Consider the following 23,326-nt stretch of genomic DNA (forward strand, 5'->3'; position numbering starts at 1 on the left):
TGCTTGGAGGAAGATGGAGCGCAAGGCCTGAGCTGAACGGAGAAGTTGATACATATTTTCATGGACTGCTGAGTCTCACTAATTGGAAACTTCAAACGGAACTGAAGCTTTCTCCTTGCAACTTCTAACACCCCTTTAGCCCTTACAATTTGTATTAGACAGAAGAACGTGCAATCCTGAGGCAGTTTTCTTTTTTCTTTTCAAGCAGGCGATCCAGGAGTAAATCAATACTGGAGAAAAGAATCATCACTTTTGCCCCGTTGTCTTGAGAACAGCAGCTAATAAAGAGAATTTTTTTTCCAGCATGCTCTCCAAATGAAATTAGCATCAATTGAACATTAAGTACTAAAGAAACTCGCACTAGGACCTTCACACTTCCCCCACCACCACCACCCTCGTCCTACCAATTCCTCTGCTGACATGCTAGGAGGAAAGATGTCTCTCCCTACTGCACCTAAACAAATCAGTGCGCAGGGAAGTGATTTATCATTCGTGAAAAGCGATCAGATTGCTTGGGGCTGACAGCTGTTCCCAAAATGCAGCTGAGAAGCAGACCTTTGGCGAAGTGTAAAATTTGGAACTAAATCATGTTACTATCCTTCAGCTGGCTACAAAAAGACACTGAGATTGAACTTAATGAAGGAAACGCCATGCGGTCCAAGATGCATTAGCCATTCTACATTTTCAATCCAAGAATGGTTGCTATTTCCCTCATTTTCTTTCCAAGTTACTTTCAGCCAAACAAAGTACACTAGAAAGCATAAATTCCTTTCTTTAAGTGTGTTGTTATCATTATCATTATTATTATTTTCAGTCTAGGCAAATGTGGGTGCGTAAGATGAAATTTCAAATAAAACGTTTTCCCCCCGCTATGCAACTCACTATTGAAAATATACCAGAAGAAAAAAGGAAAAGAAAAATCCTGTACAGAGGTTAGAGAGGGACACAGCCTGCACTCGGAATGGGAGGCTTCCAGTCTACCCTGGGTGTTCATTTTGTTCCCCGAGTAGAGACGCTTCCCCACCCACCGCCTTGCCTGCCTAAGATCTAACGATCCTGTTCAGATAAGTAGAGAGCCTCCTCTAGCTCTCGAAGACACACTTCTCTGTCAGTTTTCCCGACTGTTCTATTCTAGATAATCCCACCTTCCTTTGAACTCATTTCTTTCACCCCTGAGCCCTCCTTTGCCTGTGTCCCTCCCCCCTTACAATCCACACCTCTGCCTACCTGCTCACAGCGAACGCCTTGCCCAATGCAGTAAAACACACTTTTCCATACCTCTAAGTTTTTTGGAGTATTCGTTCGTTGGTAAAGAAAAGTCCTTCACCATTTCTTCTTGGCTAATCAGATTCCATCATGAAGAAATCATCCAAATTCCTTCCACCTTTTAGTAACTATTGAGTGAAATTCTGTGACAACTCTTGCTCAGAGCAAATAATGAAAAACAAAGAAATGATGGACATAGAGCCCATATTCTTAAAAACACCCGAATATTCTTAGTATTGCAAATCCAAGCTCTTGTGGGACCGGCGGTAGTGCACCCAAGAGAGTTTCCGTGTTACGAAGTGCAAGGACTCAGGGTCAGCCCTTGTCCTCAATGGCAGGTGAGCTTCATGAGCTGTGAAACTACTGCAGGTGTTTCTGCTTTTCTGCCCTTCCCCTCTCAATTTCTGTCTCTATCCAATAAATGCACAAAGTTTAAAAAAAAAAAAAATCAAACCCTGAGCCTCTCCTGAAAGCCACTGTCCTAACCCTGAGCCTCTCCTGAAAGCCACTGTCCAAACCCTGAGCCTCTCCTGAAAGCCACTGTCCAAACCCTGAGCCTCTCCTGAAAGCCACTGTCGACTGTGAGCCCTTCCTCGGCCTCGCCACCTGCCTCTCCTTCTCTATTGATTTCCTTCCCCTCAGCCTCACCAGCTCCCTCCTCTGTCCTCCGCCTGTACTGCTCCTACATTTCACGGTGTGATGATGACCCACTTCCCATCACACACACAGCTCTGACTAGTCAAGTCCTGCTCTCTCTTCGTTTTTAGACCCATGTTCCTTTCTTGAGGATATATTCTTCAGGCCACTTGAAAGGTCCGATTCTCTTATCCGCTCTTTCGCAGCCCCGTGCAACTCTTCACCAAAATCCTGATAGCAGTCCTAGCTTCACAACACTTGATTTGCAGCTTTGTTCAAGGTTTGCTTCTTTCATAAGACTTTAAGCTACAGGGGGCACAATATCTGTACCTTTTAGCTATTTGTTGGATAGAGGTAGAGAGAAATCAAGAGGGAAAGGGGAGATAGAGAGGGAGAGAGAAAGAGACACCTGAATCCACCGCTTCGCTGCTCATGAAGCTTATCCCCACAGGCGGGGGGACCAGGGGTTTGAACCTGTGTACATTCTAACATGTACACCAGGTGTGTCATCACCCAGCCTCTGTAGCTACTATTTTAATATCTTATTTTTATTTATTTATTGAATAGAGATAAATCAATAAGGAAGAGGGAGATAGAGGGGAGAGAGAAGAAGAGACACCTACATCCCTGTTTTAAAACTCATGAAGCTTTCCCACTGCAGGTGGGGACTGGGGGCTTGAACCCAGGTCTTTGAGCATGGTACTTGTTTGCTTTATGATGTGCACCACTGCCTGGAATCAACTATATGGACTTACTCATAAACTCTCAGGGCCTGTAATACTATTCATACATGTCAGCATGTAATAATTTTTTTTTGTAGAGTAAATGGCATTTTAAAAAATGGGTGTAGGGCATATTACAGTGGACAGACAGATAACTGGGTATCTTGAAATAGTGTGGTGGGTAAAGTTGTATAAGACACAGGACCCCTGAAAAGGGCCTGCAAGTAGGAGGCCATTGGTCATTTTCATGAGGAAAAAAAAATCACTTCTGACCATCAGATCGTGAACTCAGATGTCTAGCCCTGTTCTTAACTCTGACAGCATCGTCTCAGACAAGACTTTAAGTCCACCTGCATTTTAGCTGTCAGCTCAGGCAAGAATTACTAAGGCAATGGGCCCCTTGGAATAGACCTAAAAGAAACGTCCTAGCTTCTTCCCACACAAAAACTCCTAATTTCATTTGTTCTGTTCCTACCTGTGGGTTCCTACTTATTGAACGATTTGTACTGCTTTATATCTTACAACCTTTCAGCCAGCAAGCTGTAGAGGCTACCATGATGCCATCTTGACTCCCTGGGCAATATGTCCTAAAACCCCACCTCCCCAAAGCCCTTTCCACTAGGGAAAGACAGAAACAGGCTGGGGATATGGATCCACCTGGCAACACCCATGTCCAGTGGAGAAGGAATTAGAGAAGACAAAACTCCCACCTTCTGTTCCCCAGAAAGAGTTTTGGTTCACACTCCCAGAGAGATAAAGAGCAGAAAAGCTTCCAGTGGAGAGGATGGGACACAGAACTCTGGTGGTAGAAAATGTATGGAATTGTACCCCTGTTCTGCTACGATCTTGTTCATCATTATTAAATCACTAATAAAAATTTAAAAAATAAAATAAAAATCCTCTAAGACAAGGAAATGAAGTAGTAGAAGCAGTAAGGGAAGGTTCTTTCATATGTAGTTGCAGCGTTGCTGGGAGGAAGTACTAGAAAGGGTAAGATAATATTTTAACAAGAGACTGAAATAGATCCGTATGTGTGTATTTGCGTGCTGGTAGAGATGAGCTGGGGAGATGAAGAGATTTATACTTGATGCTTCTGTTTTATAAGGTAGCAAAAAGGAATGTTTGATGTGTTGGACATGCAACACTCTTCCCAGAAGTACCTACTGAACAGGCACAAGCATTTCACTTTTCTAGGTTCTTCGGTTACCGTGGTAAAGACAACTACATTCTAGAACCTTGTGGCACTTAAATGTCAGCGAGGAACTTACAGAATATGTAAAAAAAAAAAAATGAGGCTTTGCACCCCTGTCACCAGGTTCAAGCCCCTACTCCTCACCCACATGGGAGAAGCATCAGGAGTGGCCCAGCAGAGCTGAAGCTGTCTCTCTCTCCCTCCCTTCTTGATTTCTCTCTGTCTCATCAAATAAAAGAAAGAAAATAAACCAAAAAATGAAAAATAACACATAAACAAGTTAACCACCCCATATTGGAGATTCCTATTTTCCACATTGACAGTGAGGAGGGAGGATGAGGTAAACCGAAGAGAGTCCGTAGGGAAAGGAAGGAAGACAAGCTTAAATTCAGTAGCCCTCACTGAGAAAGCGCGAGCAAAAACTCAGAAAAGTTCATTAGCCATGCAGACATCAGAAAGAAGAGTTTTCCAGGTTTAAAAAGTCAGTGGTTGGGAGTCGGGCAGTAGCGCAGCGGGTTAAGCGCACGTGGCGCAAAGCACAAGGACCGGCATAAAGACCCCGGTTTGAGCCCCCGGCTCCCCACCTGCAGGGGAGTTGCTTCACAGGTGGTGAAGCAGGTCTGCAGGTGTCTGTCTTTCTCTGCCCCTCTCTGTCTTCCCCTCCTCTCTCCATTTCTCTCTGTCCTATCCAACAATGAGAATAACTACAACAATAAAACAACAAGAGCAACAAAAGGGAAAATAAATAATTTTTTTTTTCTTTTTTCCTCCAGGGTTATTGCTGGGCTCGGTGCCTGCACCATGAATCCACCGCTCCTGGAGGCCATTTTTCCCCCTTTTCGTTGCCCTAGTTGTTGCAGCCTCGTTGCGGTTATTATTGCCATTGTTGACGTTGCTTTGTTGTTGGATAGGACAGAGAGAGATGGAGAGAGGAGGGGAAGACAGAGAGGGGGAGAGAAAGACAGACACCTGCAGACCTGCTTCACCGCCTGTGAAGCGACTCCCCTGCAGGTGGGGAGCCGGGGGCTCGAACCGGGATCCTTATGCCAGTCCCTGCGCTTTGCAAATAATTATTTTTTTTAAAAAGTCAGTGGTTAGGGGTTGGGTGGTGGTACACCGGGCTGAGGGCACAGTACAATGTGCCAGGGCCAGGGGACCCCAGTCCCCACCTGCAAGGAGGAAGCTTCTCAGGTGGTGAAGCAGTGTCACAGGTGTCTCTCTGTCACTCTTCCTCTCGATCTCTCCCTCCCCTCTCTATAAACCCATGGTGGTACAAATTGTTCTTTGTAAAGCAGAGAGGCACCTGCTGACAGAGGAGCTGAAGCAGTTAGAAAGACTAGAGGGTGTTTGCATTAGCTGCTGTTGAAAACACAGGAGGGAGCTCGTGTGTGCTGCAGGAAAGCGTTGTTGTCTACACTGATGATCGCACAGCCTGGAGTCCCTGTGTCTGGCCAGGGAACACTGACTTGCCGCAATCCAGTTCTAAGAGCAAAGAAGACAGGAAGGTGAGCTGACTCCAAAAGAAGACAAAGGCTCAAGAGACCAGAGAGCTTGATTTCCCTGCATGATAGACAAAGACAGCAACACCAAATAGGAAAGATGCCTCGGTCATATGGACGTGGGCTTCTGTTCTCCGTAGAAAGCCAGAAGTCACTAAATGATGAGTCTGTGGGTAGTTCAGCCACCAAGTTCCAGATGCTACCATAACAACAACCAGACTTCCCTGGCCAGACAACCCCACCAATGTGTCCTGGATTCCCACTTCCCCAGAGCCCTGCCCCACTAGGGAAAGAGAGAGACAGGCTGGGAGTATGGATCCACCTGTCAACGCCCATGTTCAGCGGGGAAGCAATGACAGAAGCCGGACCTTCTACCTTCTGCATCCCACAATGACCCTGGGTCCATGCTCCCAGAGGGATAGAGAATAGGAAAGCTACCAGGGGAGGGGGTGGGATACAGAGATCTGCAGGTGGGAATAGTGTGGAATTGTAGCCTTCTTATCCTGTGGTTTTGCCAGTGTTTCCATTTTATAAATAAACTTAAAAAAAAAAAAACCTTAAAAGCTATTTACTAAGAAATTCATTTTACTTAGAATAATAAGAAAGGAAAAGAGTCTGTTGGTAAGTAATTTGTTTTTGTGTGAATGCCTGAGAGTGTAATTACACGAGCCAAGACGATATACTTACCACACATACTGGTTCCTTCAGAGACACAGTTCTGGATCCATTCTGTCACTGACCGAGACATCATAATAGAGTGAATGACTGCACAATTGTAGACAACATGCCACAGCACACTCTACTCATAGATACAATGTGTCATTCTTCTTTGAATCTCTTTGGCAACTTTTGTTAGTGTATGACCAAGAACTGTAACTTAATGTGGACTTAAATGCTTATTTAAATAATGTGTTATTTATATATTGGTAGCTTATATAATCAAATATTTCCCATGAGTATGCTGTCTTCTCTGTCATATTATGTAGGCTAAGAGCAGAAATCATTCCAATGCTTCTTTGTTCCCCTTGGAATGTGCCCTAGAAATAGAAGAAACTCAATAATTTTTTTTGTTATTGCTGTGGAAGGAGAAAAAATGATTAAGACTATAAAGCAAGGTCAATTTCTGGAATTCTCTCTCCCTGAAGCAGTCATAAACTTGTAGTTGAGTAATTGTAAAGTTTTGAGACGAGAGCAGGAAAAAAATGGTGTAATCAGAAGCACTGTAGTGACGAGTGTGGAAAACCTCATCCTGAAAACAAATGGTTGCTTATGCCTCCAACATCCGCGAGTGTGTCTAGAAAATGATTTCCCAGAGTAGAAGAATCCCTGGGCATTGGACACAATCATCCCAGCTGGGTGGAACGACCCTTCAGGACAAAGATTCTTCACTGGTGTTTGAAGCATCCTCGAGAGAACTGAAAGTGACTCTGGAAATAACAAGCCCAAGGGTAACCAGAGTGAATTTCTAAAATATTGCCAACTGTCAGATTAAGCTGTATCTAGCATCAAAAGAATTGCAGGTTTATTATGAGATAAAATATAAATGTTGAGTGAATTTTAGTGGCAAACATAAATCTGAACCTACAATGAGGTGATCTGAACTTTTATCCTTGAACCAGCCTGTGACACTGGTATTGGAGGGCAGGAGGCAGAAGGCTGTGTTCTGTTACTTCACTAGGCGCCCGGAGGGTTTGACAAGCACTGCATTGGCACTGGTGATCTCATTAAATATCAAGTAACTTCTTAAGTCCATTGAATTTTTAAATGAATCTTACCGTAAGTGCCCAATCAAGAGAATTTTCTGGGGCCGGGTGGTGGCACACCTGGTTGAACACACATGTCACAACACACAAGGATGTGGGTTCAGGCTCCCAGTCCCCAGGGAGCCTGAAGGGGGGAAGCTTTACAAGTGGGGAAGCCTTACAAGTGGTGAAGCAGTACTCAGGCGTCTTTCTGTCTCTCCCTCTCTCCCTCTCCCTTCCTTCTCAACTTCTGGCTGTTTTATCCAATCAATAAGTAGTGATTTAAAAACTATTTTTAATTAAAAAAGAGAGAGACTTTTCTCACTCCCTGTCTGAGTATAGAAGATCCTTGAATAATTCAAAGTTATGTCCTTATAATGTAAAGGAGGGGGAAAAAAAATAAAGACCCTCCCAATCGGGGTCAGTATTTAGTTTACACATTGGGCTGAGTCTGCGTGGATTTCTTCTGGAGAGTACTTCAGTTTCCTCTTATACCCCCCGAAATGTATGCATTGGTCAACTGGCATGTCTAAAATGTTCTGGAATGAATGTGCCCTGAGACAGAAGGGCGTTTGTCCAGGGCTGGTGTCCATCTTGTTCCTGGAGATGCCCGGACGGCTTCCAGACAGGAACAGAAGAACAGATGAATACAAGTAACGGTCTGAGGAGTGTGCAGGGTCTGTCTTTACCATCTCGGTGGTGTTTTTCTGACCCTCAGAACGTACCTCTGGCCTATAGCATCCAGTCTGCAGTACAGCTGACTGTGGTGGAGGCAGTGCTGCTTGAAGGCGCAGTTCCCAGGACGACGTCTACAGCTGTGAGTGAGGACCCATGTGCGGCTCTCGAGCGAGCGCATGAATGCCCCTGCAGGTGCGAATCAAACAGACAAAAACTTGGCCATTTAATCTTTAAAGTGGTGTTTCATTTGCTCAAAACCAACCACCAGCTTTAACTACAAGGTTCATTTTGTTGACCTAATGTAGACGTAACCCAATGTCCATAAATTCATTAAATCAGAAAAAAAGATGATTACACTTCATGCTTCATCATGACCATTATAATGGCATGAACCCACACTGTTAGTAGGTTTGGTTTCCTCTCTCTCCTCTCTTTCACCTCTCTCTCTCCTTCTCTCTCCTCTCTCCTTTTCTCTTTTCTCTCTCCCTCTCTCTCCTTTCTCTCCCCTCTCTCTCTCCTTCTCTGTCCTCTCTCTCCCTCTCTCCCTCTGTCTCCTTTCTCTCTCCTCTCTCTCCTCTCTCCTTCTCTCTCCTTTCTCTCTCCTCTTTCCTCTCTCCTTCTCTCTCCTCTCTTTCCTCTCTCCTTCTCTCTCCTCTCATTCTCTCTCTCTCCTTTCTCTCTCCTCTCTCCTTCTCTCTCCTCTCTCTCCCTCTCCTTTCTCTCTCCTCTCTCCTTGTCTCTCCTCTCACTCCCTCTCTCTCCTTTCTCTCTCCTCTCTCCTTCTCTCTCCTCTCTCTCCCTCTCTCTCCTTTCTCTCTCCTCTCTCCTTGTCTCTCCTCTCACTCCCTCTCTCTCCTTTCTCTCTCCTCTCTCCTTCTCTCTCCTCTCACTCTCTCTTTCTCTCTCCTCTCTCTCCACTCTTTACCCTCTCTCTCCTCTCTCCTCTTTCACCTTTCTCTCTCTCTCCTCTCTTTCTTCTCTCCTCTCTCCCTCTCTCTCCTTTCTTTCTCCTCTCTCTCCTCTCTCTTCACTCTCACCCTCTCCTCTCTCCTTTCTCCTCTCTCTCCCCCTTTCTTCTCTCTCTTCTCTCCTCTCTCTCTCTCTCATCTCTCTCTTTCCTCTCTCTCCCTCTCATCTCCTCTCCTCTTTTCTTCTCTCTCTCTCTCTCTCTTTCTCTCTCTCTCTCTAGAGCACTGATCAGTTCTGGCTTAGCTTGATACCAGTGACTCATTCTGGATCCTCAGGCCCCTCAGGTCTGAGTGTCTGCTGCATCACTGCCAGTGATTATGTCCCAAGGCCTACTAAAAATTTAAAGGCTTATTTTATTTACTGCATATGAGAAAGAAGACACAGAGAGAGTGTTTCACATGAGACAGGGAGAGAGATGAAGCCAGAGAACCACACTGGCATGCGAGTGCAGCACTCGGCCTGCTGGTCTATTTCTCGTCACAGGGCTTGTCCTCTGTCATACACTGTTCTCTGTCTTACTGCATCTACACCCTCTACTGTGACCTTAAATTGTGTCTAGCAAGAAGTCTCCGTAAAACAAATTTAAGAAAAGATAAACAGGAAAAGTTGGGTCTTTGAGATGAAAGTAAGAGAGATTCTGTAGGCAGGTGTTTTGCTGCTTGTATGCATGACTCTGTATCTTCCAACTATCCCTGACTACACCTCAACATTCCCCCAGTCCCAACCTCCAGAAGAGGACGCACCCAGTTAGAAGTGGACACTGGCAAATGGTTTTATCCAGTGGGAGTATATATATATATATATATATATATATATATATATAGCCAACAGGAAGACATAAATAGAAGCGGAAATTATAGTGTTAATTTTACATTGTATCCCACCAAAAGCAAGAGTTAAAAAGAAAGAGAACCTAGGGATAGCATCTTAGAAACTTGTAATTAATTTATTATGTTTCCTTTCAAACTCTTCCTCCTTAAAATGTCTGCATCATTAAAATACAACACCCAAACATATACGTGGATTTAACTAAAGTAAATTAAATTTAGAAGAATTGGCATTTATGGCATCTTAACCCACTTATATGTTTATTGTTATCAGAAGAACGTTAGCAAATGATTTCCAAGGATTGGACCATGAGCTTTTGAGGAAACTCATGAAGTTTTTATGCTATCTTGATTATTTGAAAGTTAGTCATTTTAATCAAGTTACCTTATTCAATTGCCAAATGAAACATTTTTATGGAGAGAGCTGAAATGTATTTAAAAGGAACCGCAGTGAAGGTAAAAATTATTCTCGCTGGTCTTAATATGCAAACAATTTAAAGCCAATCTAGACTTGGTTTTAGATATTTTTGATCAGGACAAACTAAATTATTCAGCAACAAACACACGGGAAGTTTTCCCTCTCTCCGATAACCACGCTGTGCAATCAAGGCCCACGGTCCCAGAGACCTCCTGTCCAATTTATACTAAGATTTTGTTACCGGAGGCTGCCGCTTCCATTCTCGCCTGTTTCTCTCTCAAAAGCCCACAACATATTTTTCTAGGACTTTCACTGCCAACTGCTTTTCCTTATTCTTAAAGTACACTTCTTCCTTGAATACTTACTAGTATTTTTCCTTAATTATCTTTTCTTATTTCTGGTTTACCTAGAAGAGCTTACTACCAACTATCCTTCTTAGACAAACACAGCATAACCCTAACAGCTGCCCCCGGGAGTGTAGCAAGGGCACAAAGTGTTTGCAGAATGCGTGTGTGTGTTCAGTGGGATTTGAGTCACAGCCTTTGCCTCTGAGTCCCCTCTCTCCACACAGCTCCAAATAAAAAGGAACACGGAGAAAGTAACCCTTTAAGCTAACCTCCTCTCTGTAATTTCACTTGAATTATTTCAGATTAGATTTATATTTTAGCATGCATTTGCATATGGATTATCCGAACCTCAAGTCAACTGTTCAAACTACCCCTGAACTCCCTGTACTCACCATCAAAGAAAGAGAAAAAAATAAAATTTTATTTTTGACACAGATGAATTTATGTACCTTCATGAAAGCATCATCTGAATCACATGCAAAAAAAACGTTTCCAAGCTGGGCATCGTCTCTGCAGTATAAAGCCTCGCTCCTCTTAACACAGGCTATGAACATCCCCAAGTTGGGCATCGTCTCTGCAGTATAAAGCCTCGCTCCTCTTAACACAGGCTATGAGCGGTGAGGGAGGAAGGGGACAACCACCTAGCCAGCCAGATCAGCCGAATCCACCTTGGCGATCACTGGAGTGACAGATGTCGCAGCCAGACAGCCCTCACATCCGACCCCACTGTCCCTTTATCCTATCCCGTGCCCTCCTTCCGCAGAGTCCTTTGCTTCGGTGTAATATGCCGCACCCAGTCCAAGGTTCACCCAATTTTTTTCCTCCTGATTGTTCTTGGTTCTTGAGTTCCATTTGTAAGTGAGATCAGTCAGGATTGGTCTTTCTCTCCGGCTTGCCTTACTCAACACGATGCCTTGAAATTCTTACAATATAGCAAAGGAGGTGACCTCGTCATTTCCCCAGCAACACAGTTCTCTGTTATGTGTACGGGCCACAGTTTCCTCAGCCTTTCCTCTGTCTCTGGGCATTTGGGTTGTTCCCAAGCCTGAGCTGTTACCAGCTGTGCTGCAATGAACATTGGTGCGCATAGGTCTTTTCTGTTAGGTTTTTTTGCTTTCCCTGAACAAACCCTGTTGGGTAGTATGCCACCTCCCCCTGGCTTCTGCTTAACCATATGCCTATATAGGGATTTACTGATCCAAAGCTTTGGTCTATTTACATAAATCACTTTTACATTTACATAAAGCACTCCCTCCAGGGCATTGGTGGTTCAGTGATAGGATTCTCGCCTGTTCCGCCCCCTCCTTGTCACACTCTGATTTTCACCAGTCACTTTTCTCTCCACCCTCTCTATATCACATCCTGTTTCCACCCTACTTGGAGAGTATAAAAACAGCTGCTCTTCTGATTAAAGACACTTGGAAATTGCTTTCCGGCTCCGAGAGTTCCAGAGTGTATCTCCTACGGAAGTTAGTGCTGCACGAGTTCCTGATCCCTCTCCCACGCAGCAGCCTAGATCGGCTCCAGTTGAGTTCTCTCCAACCCAGAGAGCACTAGCTCGGGAAGAAGCACCCTCAGGCTATCCCGGCAAAACCCCCAGGAGAGAGATTGTCTGGTCATACGGCAGGTTTATTACTAGAATTGTGATGACTGTTCAGACTGTTTTCCACAAGGTTGGATAAAGTTGCAAAGGAAGAAGCTGCAGGGAACCTAGTTGTTGGGTTCATTAATCTGATAGCAGTATTTTCTACCTGGAAGCAAAAAAAAAAATCCAGAAAGAAGTGAAAATCCTTTGAGGGAAATTGGAAATCCCCTGATTGAGAGAAAAACTATTATTTCATCATAAACTTCTGATTTCCAAATATATCTTCATGTTTCAGTCATTCAGATGTACTGTTTGAATGACTCAATCTCAATTTTTTTCAAAATCATAGATTTGCAATGCCAGTTTCCCAAAAAGTAACCATCTCTTCATAGTTAGATGAACCGAATGTTTAATGATACTCCTAATTCTTTGAGCTGCATCTACAGTAAAAGTTGAGATTAACTTTTGAACATAACACCATTTTTCTCTGCAGATGTACAAACTTAATGAGTGAAAGATTCTCCAGGTCGCTTCATAACATCCACATTCCAAACTCCACCCTAAAATCCCAGTTCTGTGAGTCTACGAAGACATATTGGAATTTGCGATTTTTTTTCACAGCTGGGACTTTACTCCTTGAAATTGACTCTTTTTTTCAACCTGTAAAATTTAAACAGTACCACAGCACTGAAGCTTTCTGCGGTACATTGGAGACAGGCCCACACCTGGTCATAGCACGGCAAAGCAGGTGCCCTCCCAGGACAGCTGTCTTGCTGGCCCAGGGGCTGCATTTTTACTAAGTTCTTAAAATGGTTCTGCTGCCCTAGATGAGCATTTAAATCTTGACGGAAATGCTCGCCTCAAGCAGCTAGGTCTACAAAGAGCTGGTAGGGATGAGAGGTCTCTTCCTACTACAACTGGACATTTATGAAACAATGGCATGGTCACTCCTACTCTACCCTCCAAATAACATACATTAGAAATAATTTGATTTCCTTTGCCCTTCACAGTGTCAGAGAACACCGCCCGTTTCAGAAGCTATGGCAGACATAAACCAGCTCCTTTGAATCCTAGTGCATTGATTTAGTTTTACGTCGAGATCTTTGAACAGAAACCTCACTCTATCAGTAATACCGTTGTTTAAAGTGGGGAACACAGTACCTGTTGATGTATACCACACGTGTGCCAGAGACAGGCTGGCGATGGGAGTTCTGGACCCTCGACCCACTCTCATGCCTTGACACCTGTGCAGGGTGCCGCTGTAACTTCATGTCACTAGGGGGCTGTTTCTCAGCCACAGAGGCCAGCAAGTGTATCAGGGTCCCATTTGATCTTTATCAAGCCATGAGGGTTGCTTTCGTGCCTCTTGATCCTTTCAAATTGTTGCTAGTCACCTGCACAAGGACTTTTTAGCATTTGTTTCCCAGGTTTGAATGCAAGCTCACACAGTCTGCTCCCCTGCAGAGAAGTGTCTCGTGATTCCTTGAAGGACTGGCAGCCATCCTGGTACGTCTATAACAAAATAGCTTTTGCTATAATAGATAATTCTCCTATGGAGTAGGTAATAGTCTCTCCGTTGTACAGGTACAGGAAACAAAACTAGGGAGTCGGGCGGTAGTGCAGTGGGTTAAGCGCACGTGGTGTGAAGCACAAGGACCGGCATCATGATCCTGTTTCGAGCCCCCCGGCTCCCCACCTGCAGGGGAGTCGCTTCACAGGTGGTGAAGCAGATTTGCAGGTGTCTGTCTTTCTCTCCCCCTCTCTGTCTTCCCCTCCTCTCCCCATTTCTCTCTGTCCTGTCCAACAACGACCTCAGTAACAACAATAAAACAAGGGTAACAAAAGGGAATAAATAAATTGTATTTATAAAAAAAGAAAAAAAAACTTTAAAAAAGAAAACTCAGAGACCTTTTCTTCCCAAGGTCACTCACTGAGAATTAAACGTGCATGTTCTGAGCAGTTATCCAAGTCTCTTCCCACCCGTCACATAGTCAGTCGTGCACGGTACCCAGACACCCCAGGCTCTCCTCTTCATCGACTCTCTTCCCTGTCCTCTTTGGCCTCCCAATTTGCTCTTACAGCTGAGACTTGTTCTAGCTAAATGTCCACATCTGACCGTTCATATGAAAGGCAGAAATGGAAACCACACTAAAAGGCTCTGTCGTTTCGCTGTTCCCCCTCCTGTCTGTCCCGGTCGTCTTCTTTGGGCCATTATACTCACTATGTGTACATATTAGAATCAGCCACAACTGTGTGGTTGGCACTGTATCAGGTGCTACCATGGTCACAGGACAAAATGACAGTTTCCAAGGGCCAAGCTTGTACTGCAGCAGCTTATAAACAGGAGGGGAGGAGACGGGAGCAGGAATTGGGCCCAAATGAACTCAGATGAAGTGTGTGCTGCGACAAGGGCCAGGTGCAGTGGGAATGGTTGGGAGGGGGAGTGGGCTCAGCTGCCCCCCTGGTCCCCAAAGCCTGGTGGCAACACTGTGGAGCAGACAGGGTGGCTCGTAAACATAGTCACCACGCGGAGCAGGCTGCGGTGGCCGCTGACACGGGCATCCCTCCTGAGCTTCTTGGGAGAAGCCCTTTTTGGACATCTCAAAGTCTGTCTTCCCTGGGCCTCACCCACTATTTCGCATCGATACGTGTCGTGCGTTCACCGTAACCATTGTTGGACTGTATTTCACCTCTACTTGTTAAAGTTCCTTTGTAGCAAGATCTAAATATTTGAAGACAATTATAATTTTAGCCAAACTAAAGTATGGATTGAGCATTTCATTATTAAGATGCCATATTTTGCCTTTCTAATAAACATCCAGTCATAGTTTTGTAAAAGGTCAGAATGAAGTCGAATGAAAATAAACATGCCCTTCCATGTTGTTGGTCTTTGAAAGAAAACATCGGGGCTGGGTGGTGCCACGCTTGGTTGAGCGCACATTCTACAGTGAGCAAGGACTTAGGTTCAAGCCCCCGTCCCCACCTGTAGGGGGAAAGCTTTACAAGTGGTGAAGCAGGCTGCAGACATCTCCCTGTCTCTCTCCCTATCATCCCCTTCCCTCTCAATTTCTGGCTGTCTCTATCAAATAAATAAAGATAAAAGAAAAAAGAAAAGCATCCCATCTTTGTGCTGTCATTAATACATATGAAGATATTATTTGAATTATATTATCTATGAATATAACAATGAATATATTAAAAGATGTTTGGATTTAGAATATTTTATTTCTAATTGCAAAAATGAATCTAAATTACTTCTGGTTAAATGAAATTTGTCCTGATTTAAAATAACTGAAGAAAAGTAATTATTTATAAACTAAGGTCAACCAAAACAATATCACCTATGAAAAAATAAAAAAACATTGAATCTTCCATCTTCCGAGTAAAAATAAAATAAAATCTGTATCAGAAAACAATTTTTCTGAAGTTTCTGTCTTTTCTGGAAATGTACAGGCAGTACATTTTTAATACTACGAAATTTTAAATTATATCACACCTTTCAGTTCTTGCAAGGACTTCTGTTATTTGAAAAATAAAACTGCTAGGAAGCATGGTTTTGGGAAGAATCTATTTTCCTGTCACAAATCAGTTAAGTCTTCTTAGGGCCCATTATAGACACTGCTGTTCCATTTACATCCATTAGGAAGAAAACATCTTTTTTGCTTTTTACTTTCTTACAATAACCTTTTAAAGTACCAGCGCTACTTTCTGAAGAAAAACTTTCCAATTATAATGCATAAGGGGGGGGGGAGTGTGTTCTCATGTCTCAAGTTGCTAGCCCATCTAGACCCTAAGAAAAGGGGTAGGAAGAAGCAAGTTGGCGGGGGGAACCAGTGCATTGGTGGCGACAAAAGCAGTAGATGCTACATCAGGGCAGAAAACACAGTGAAGCAAAGGGAGGCCGAGGCAGAGCTTTCGTACCCTCCATTTCCACCACGTCTTTCTGTCTCTTCCATAAAATGAGCAGCTCAGAACTTTTCCTGTGCAAATGGAGAAAATGTCTTTCCAGGGTGGAAGCATGAGCGAGGCATGAATAAAGTTGAAGACTTGGGCATTTGAATTTTGATTGGCGCTAAGTAGTTTAAAAAATGATAATGGGGTTGAAAATGTAGTTAATAAAAATTATGCTGTGAATAATAAATCAGCTAGTATAATTCTCACATCAAATCATTGTCTAAAATCGTGCTGCTCTTCTACAGAGTGTGAGTTCAAAATGAAGAACTAGAAAAAAGTGCATTTGACATTTCTCATTCCAAAGTTTTTCTTTTTTTCTACTGTGTAGAGAAAACAAAAGGTGAAGCTTTGCTCTAAGCTGATACTTACGGAGAATGGGATGTATCACCTTAAACTGACTGTTTTGTGAAATGCTTCACAAGTACTATTTATTAATCATTATCTATCTTTGTAGAATATAATAACAATGTCATTAAAAAGAAGCTGTACCTTTGTCCTGCCTTCCACATGACTTTTCTTATACTGTACTCAGTCATGGAAAACTATGTATTTTGTGATTATTCAAGTTCCTAGGAAGAAGTTGGTTTTTTTTTCCCCCCTTTACCATTTGTCCCAAACATCTGATTTCCAAATCACTGAATATGTGACTCACAGCATGGACTTATGACAACAGAACTTGATTCCAAGCCTCGTATGCTGACAGCTCACTGAAATCTGGTGTAGAAAGATAACTATGCTACGTTACGTCATCAAATAAAACAACCGTTTTACAAAATAACTACATGGTACCAACAGGCATAACTGTGTACCTGTTGCTAGTTTAGCTACTGATATGTCTGAAAGGAATTAAAGCTGATACACTGTTTCCCTTTGATGGAAGCAGTAAAATGAAGAAGCAAAAAGTCCTTCACATCAAGGAAAAAGAGAGTTGGAGATTATACGACTTGCTCATGACCCTCAGGCTTTGGCTATGTGCAGTCCAACTCCCATATCCCTTCCGACGCCATAGACAGTGCCCTTTTCCTGTCCTGAGATCACATTAGAATTAAAATCGTAAACACGGGGACACTAGCCACTTTCCAACAAAACTGAGGAAGCTGCACCTCTAATACTTCCAGACTTGCATCTTTATAGCCGTGTCTCAACTACACTGTCTTTAAGTCACCTAAATGGTTTTCATATATAACAACTGCTGACTTCTCAGTGACATGCTGATGTACATGTGGCCTAAGTGTCCTTGATTCAGAAGTTAGCTTGAAGCACTGAGTCAGTAAGAAGATGAGCACTGAGCTAGTCATTCATTTCAGGCAAGGATCTTACTTTTTTTTTACAAGAATCAGACTTTGTTTTATTTTTTGTTTATTTGTTTTTGCAAGAGCACCGCTCAGCTCTGGTTTATGGTGGTGCTGGGGGATTGCTGGAGGCCTCAGTTCCGTTGTCGGAGTTTAATGATAGGCCTCACTCTGATTTGTGTATTCTCTGGCTTTATTTATCTATCTTCCTCCCATGAGTGAGATCTTTTAGAATCTGGCCTTCACCTTCTGAGTGGTTCATGTAGCATCTTCTGCTCCAGGGGTACCGTCTTTAGTAAAACATTTCATCTTTTCTTGTAGCTGAGTAGTATTTCATTGTCTAGCTATACCACAAGGTTTTTTTTGTTGTTGTTGTTGTTGTTGCTGTTTTTCTAACCAGGGTTATCACTGGGACTTAGAGAGAGAGGGGGAGGGACGGGAAAGAGAGAGAGAGAGACCTGCAGCACAGCCTCCTACAAAGACACAGAAGTGGGGTTCAAAGTGATCGGGAAACCAATAGACTTCAGTGAAGGGTTGCTGACACTTTGATGTGGTTGTGGTATGGGAGTATCTTGAGTTTGTCTTTCATTTTATTGTTGTAGTTATTACTGTTGTTGTTGTTGGATAGGACAGAGAGAAATGGAGAGAGGGAGGGGGGACAGAGAAGAGAAAGATTGAGTTGTCTTTTACCATGATATTGTCAATACACTATTGGAAAAAAAATTTTTTAAAGTGCTATGTGAAATATGTTTATATGTTGTCTATACATGGGCTCACAGCCTCCCTCACAGCCCTACATCCTCCCCAGCTGGTCTGGAATAGTGTTCCCCAGACTATTTCATAGTCTGAACATTTCCCACAGTTGAATTCTCCAGAAAGAGAAACACCTGGAAGGACTGTCTGTATGGATTTATTCACCCCTTAATCAGACCTGTCTTGAGTGAAACCACTCCAGAGATCTTAAGTCAGTGAGACTTCTGGGGACCTTGCCATCCAGTGATATCTGAATTTTCAGCAGTCACATTTTATTTTTTAATATTTGATTTTTTCCCTTTTTTATTTAAATCTTCTATTTATCTATTATGGGATAGACACAGAGAGAAATTGAGAGAGGAGAAGATAGGGAGAAAGACAAAGAGACACCTGCTTCACCTCTCATAAAGCTTCCCCCCTGCAGGTAGGAAAACTTTTTTTAGCCTTGAGCTTTGTCAACATTGAAAATGTCCCCAGCAGTTCTCCCAAGATCACAGGTATGGATTGACTATTATTTCTATAACTATCTGTCTATAATCGCCCATTTTTGTTTGGTCCTCCCTGCTCTTCTAAGTCTCTCCCCAGTTCCTGATAGAATCGGAGTTCAGAGCCCTCTGGTCATCTTCTCCTAACATTTCTCCTCCTTTGGGAGTACAGACCAAAATTCTTTTTGGAGTGCAGAAGGTGGGATTCCTGGCTTCTGTAACTGTGTCTCTGCTGAACATAGGTATTGACAGGTGGATCCATCCCCCTTTGCAGGGTTGTTTAAGAGAATATTTACAATCACACTCCAAAATCTTTATCTGAGATGACAAACCTCCAACTTACCTTTAGAAAACTCAAGTACTAAGATTTCAAAATGTTTCTATCTACAAATAAAAGAGGCACCCTCAGGAGAACTGCTGTAGCTTACCATAAAGGGGCTGGGGATTCTGGTGGTGGGAAGGATATGGAATTAGACCCCTGTTGACATGTAATTTTGTAAACCAATATTGTCACTAACACTTTTTTTAATGTGGTGCAATGTCAAGGTCTTAGGTCAGGAATTTAAATTCAAATTCTGACTGTGACATTTATTGTCTTCTAGGGTATTTTGTAACTTGAAGTATTGGATAATCTATTTATTCTTCCATTGTCTATTTACTTTCTTTCCCTTCTCCCTCCCTACCTCCTCCTTTCTATAACATAAAACAGAAGTTGTTTGGAGACAGGCAATCTTTGTAATCTTGGTTATTTTTTTCCCATCCCTAAAACTTCAAGCAACATAACAATAAAAAATGTCCTAAAATTTACTGCCCAGAGATGTCAGATCTAGTTACTCTAGCTAGTTAGTAAAAGAAATAAAGCTGGAACTAAATATGATAGTACAGATTCATTGATATTGCCACGATATTATGCTACCTTCCAGCCAAGAACTATCTTTTCTCAAATCCTTGAAGTGCTGATGTTACTTGCTAAATGTGGACAACTCAGTAACATTAAATCAACTATTCTGACTATTATTAGAGCAGACCGATTTTTTGTGCTTCCTTGTTGATTTGCTGTGACTCTGTGGTTGTGCTGCACACCTCCACAAACTTCAGCTTTGTGGCTTCACAATCATCACTTCCCTCATCTCTTTCACTTTCTCGTCACTACCATCACCAACACTAGCAGATGATTTTCTTCTATGGCCCATTATCTACAAAGGAACTAGGTTTTTATCGATCCAGGAGGGTTTATGCGCATGCAAATGAGTACCTAACAACACAGCAGGAAGTTAGGATTCACCACCAGGGCTAGGCCCCTCCCTGCTGAAGCGAGTCATTTCAGCACATCAGGATTGCAGAGACTTTAACCAAAATGTATCTGTCAGCAAAGCCGGAAATCATTTCATGGTAAGCAGCTTGAAATTAGTCAAAAGCACAAATGTTTAAGATGTGAGAATCTCAATAGTGTATTTTAACTGGACTGGATCATTACAACACACACCATAAAGTAGGAGGTAGGATACAGGTTAAGACGGAAAAAAAAAAAATGATGAAAACCCAGATAGCTAGAAGTTAACTTGGTATTTAGAGTTAGAATGTTTCCGTTTCTTTTCTTCTTCTTTCTTTCTTTCTTTCTTTCTTCTTCTCCTCCTTCTCCTCCTTCTTCTTTTCCTTCTTCTTCTTTTAATTAATTTTTTTAAATTTTTTAGAGACATACAGAGAGAGAAACAGCAGAGCACTGCTCAGCTCTGGCTTATGGTGGTGCAGGGGATTGAACCTGGGACTTAGGAGCCTCAGGCATCAGAGTCTGTTTTTGTATAACCATTATGCTATCTCCCCCACCTCTTCTTCTCCTTCTCCTTCTTCTCTTTCTTCTTCTTCTTCTCCTCCTTCTTCTTCTTCTCTTCCTTCTCCTCCTTCTCCTTCTTCTTTTTCTTCTCCTTCTCCTTCTCCTTCTTCTCTTTCTTCTTCTCCTTCTTCTTCTTCTCCTCCTTCTCCTTCTTCTTCTCCTTCTTCTCTTTCTTCTTCTTCTTCTTCTCCTTCTTATTCTCCTCCTTCTTCTCCTCCTTCTCTGCCTCCTCCTCCTCCTCCTTCTTTCTCTCCTGTTTTTTGGAGTCTCCAGGGCCGACCTTTTAATTCTTCTTATTCCAGACAGAGACAGAGTAACAAGGAGAAAGACCACTGTACTGCAGCCTCCCCCCCAGCGCCCCAGTACTGAGTAGTTGTAGACACCGAAGGAAAGATGTTATAATATGATATTCTGCAAAGCAATGAGACAACAGTGGCTAGAGTCTACACTAGACTGAATCATTTGTATCTCTGCCATACGATTTCTGTGCATCAATAGGTAACTTCACAGAATGTGGATCTTGATTAGAATGAATAGGAACCGGGAGTCAGGTGGTAGCACAGCAGGTTAAGCGCACGTGGCACAAAGCGCAAGGACCCGTGTAAGGATCCCGGTTCGAGCCCACCTGCAGGGGAGTCGCTTCACAAGCAGTGAAGCAGGTCTGCAGGTGTCTGTCTTTCTCTCCCCCTCTCTGTCTTCCCCTCCTCTCTCCATGCCTCTCTGTCCTATCCAACAATGATGACATCAACAACAATAACTACAACAATAAAACAACAAGGGCAACAAAAGAGAATAAATAAATATTTTTTAAAAATGAATAGGAACCATGCTGGAAAGGGAGAGAAGTAGAACTCAGAAGCTACAGAATTAAGCCCAGATCTCTCTCTCTCTAATGTGTAAAAATACAAAATAAAAGTTGACTGGGCAAACTAGCATATCATATGTGCACATCACCCTGATTGCATTTGCCATCACCACATTAGAAAAAAAATAAATAATAAAGAAAACAGCAGATGAAAAGTAAACAAACATTTCCCAGAAGAATTAAGTTATTCCTTGGGTGACTTGTTAGATTGTTTCACTGTAACTGGCTCCAGACAGACTATGACCCACATAGTCAACGACTGCCACCTCTCCAGATTCAAAGGAGGTCTCAAAACTTTACATCAGGCTCAACCTGACGCTGTTGACTGGCTACGGAAGAAGGGCAAACGCTAGAAGAAGAAACTGTAACTGGAGAGGACACAGTCATGACTTTGCCTAGTTTCATGTATTATATACAAGGAAGACACTGTCCTTAGGTTTTGGAAAAATAACCTACTCCATTACACTGGAAATGTATCTAAGGTGTGAGGGTGTCCGGCTACGACATCTGCCACCCCATTGATCCCCAAGGTTGATTCGGCTAATCTGGCTGGTTTTCCTCTGTCCAATGGTCCCAGTTTCTGGCCCCTGCAACAGGAGCTCAGTTTAATAACTACTTTAGGGAGTCGGGCGGTAGCACAGCAGGTTAAGCGCCCGTGACGCAAAGCTCTAGGGCCAGTGTAAGGATCCCGGCTCGAGCCCCCAGCTTTCTACCTGCAGGGGAGTCCCTTCACAGGCGGTGAAGCAGGTCTGCAGGTGTCTGTCTTTCTCTCCCCCTCTCTGTCTTCCCCTTCTCTCTCCATTTCTCTCTGTCTTATCCAACAATGACAAGAATAATAACTACAACAATAAAACAACAATAGCAACAAAAGGGAATAAATAAATAAAAATAAAAAATAATAGTATTCATCAATTTTAAACAATTAGGAAAGAGTATGTGATATATAGGATACCTTTTACCAGTTTTATTTTTTTCACTAAACAGAGTATGTGTGACACACATGCCTATGTGTGCACTATGTCCTTAGGGATCTTATTCAAGTGGTTCAGAAATTTTAGAAAAGCTCATAAATTTGGGCCTGACCTGAGCGACATTTCCAATAGATTCAAGGCAAAAAAAAAAAAAAAAAAGTTAATTTAACTTTAGAGAGGAAAAAAGATTCAAACTCAGACACAGTATTTTAACAAGCTAGCAAAATCATTCCATCTTTTATAACCTGACTTATGTCTTTTCTAATTTACCTTCCAATTTCTTTTCCAAAGAGAAATATAGCTTTTTGAGAAGCACTTTCATTTCTGAACATAAGGCTGTATTGTTAAAAATAATATTAGGTTTTTTTTCAAAAAAAAAAAGTAGCGTATATCATAAAACCAAAAAGTGGGTGTGTGGGGGGAGGTCCTTGACTGCTAAACCTGGACGGCAGATTAGAACCAACACATACATCTCTCATCTTCTTTTTAATTCTTCTTATCTGCAAACTGAATTTCAAATATACAGGGTGGGCCGATAGTACTGACAGAGTTTTGTTACTTAAAGTATTTGTGTCAGTCACGGTGATTACACGTGAGCAATGGTAGTCTTTCATCAAGATTTTCTGCACAATACAGAACCTCCCCTACTGAAATTTCTCACTGAAGAGTGGGGATTTGGCACTGGATGAGGAAGCCCAGCAAATGCTCGAAATTGGTTGCTAATGGCCTCCTGACTCTTCAATCCCTACAGTTCCTCTGAACAACAGGCTTTGCTCAATTTTAAGTTAGTAAAAATCTAGACGAATTGAAAATATATGTGTACTCAACACATCCTGTACGCACTGATGGAGACAGAAAAGTCGATCAGCAAAACAGGATCACCAAACTGGAGTATCAAAATTCTGAAAAATTTAGGAATTATCAAAAACACACCTTTTCCCATTATATTTCAAGTTTAACTCTGTGTTATCCTGTAATTATCTTAAATTCTAAAGAAAGCTTCCATGCTTACTAGCTAGTCTAGATTATTCAAAAAAAAATTGTTTTTTTCAGTCAGATTTTCTAAATACTATTCAGAATGCCTGGACAGAAATGTTTTCAATGGGAGCTGATGATTCTTTGTCAGCTCTCTCAAGACTGTTAATTAAACATTCATCTTCTAAAAGCAATGGGTTTATTCAAACAGACATGTGTTTCAGTAAGATTCCCAGAGCTTCAGCCATTCAAAGTAGTGTTTCCTAAAAGGTGTTTTGTTTCTTGTACATTCGAGTGATTTCATATTCTCTGACTT

The sequence above is a fragment of the Erinaceus europaeus genome, chromosome 18 (genome assembly GCF_950295315.1).
Source record: "Erinaceus europaeus chromosome 18, mEriEur2.1, whole genome shotgun sequence".
In the NCBI taxonomy this organism is placed as follows: domain Eukaryota; kingdom Metazoa; phylum Chordata; class Mammalia; order Eulipotyphla; family Erinaceidae; genus Erinaceus; species Erinaceus europaeus.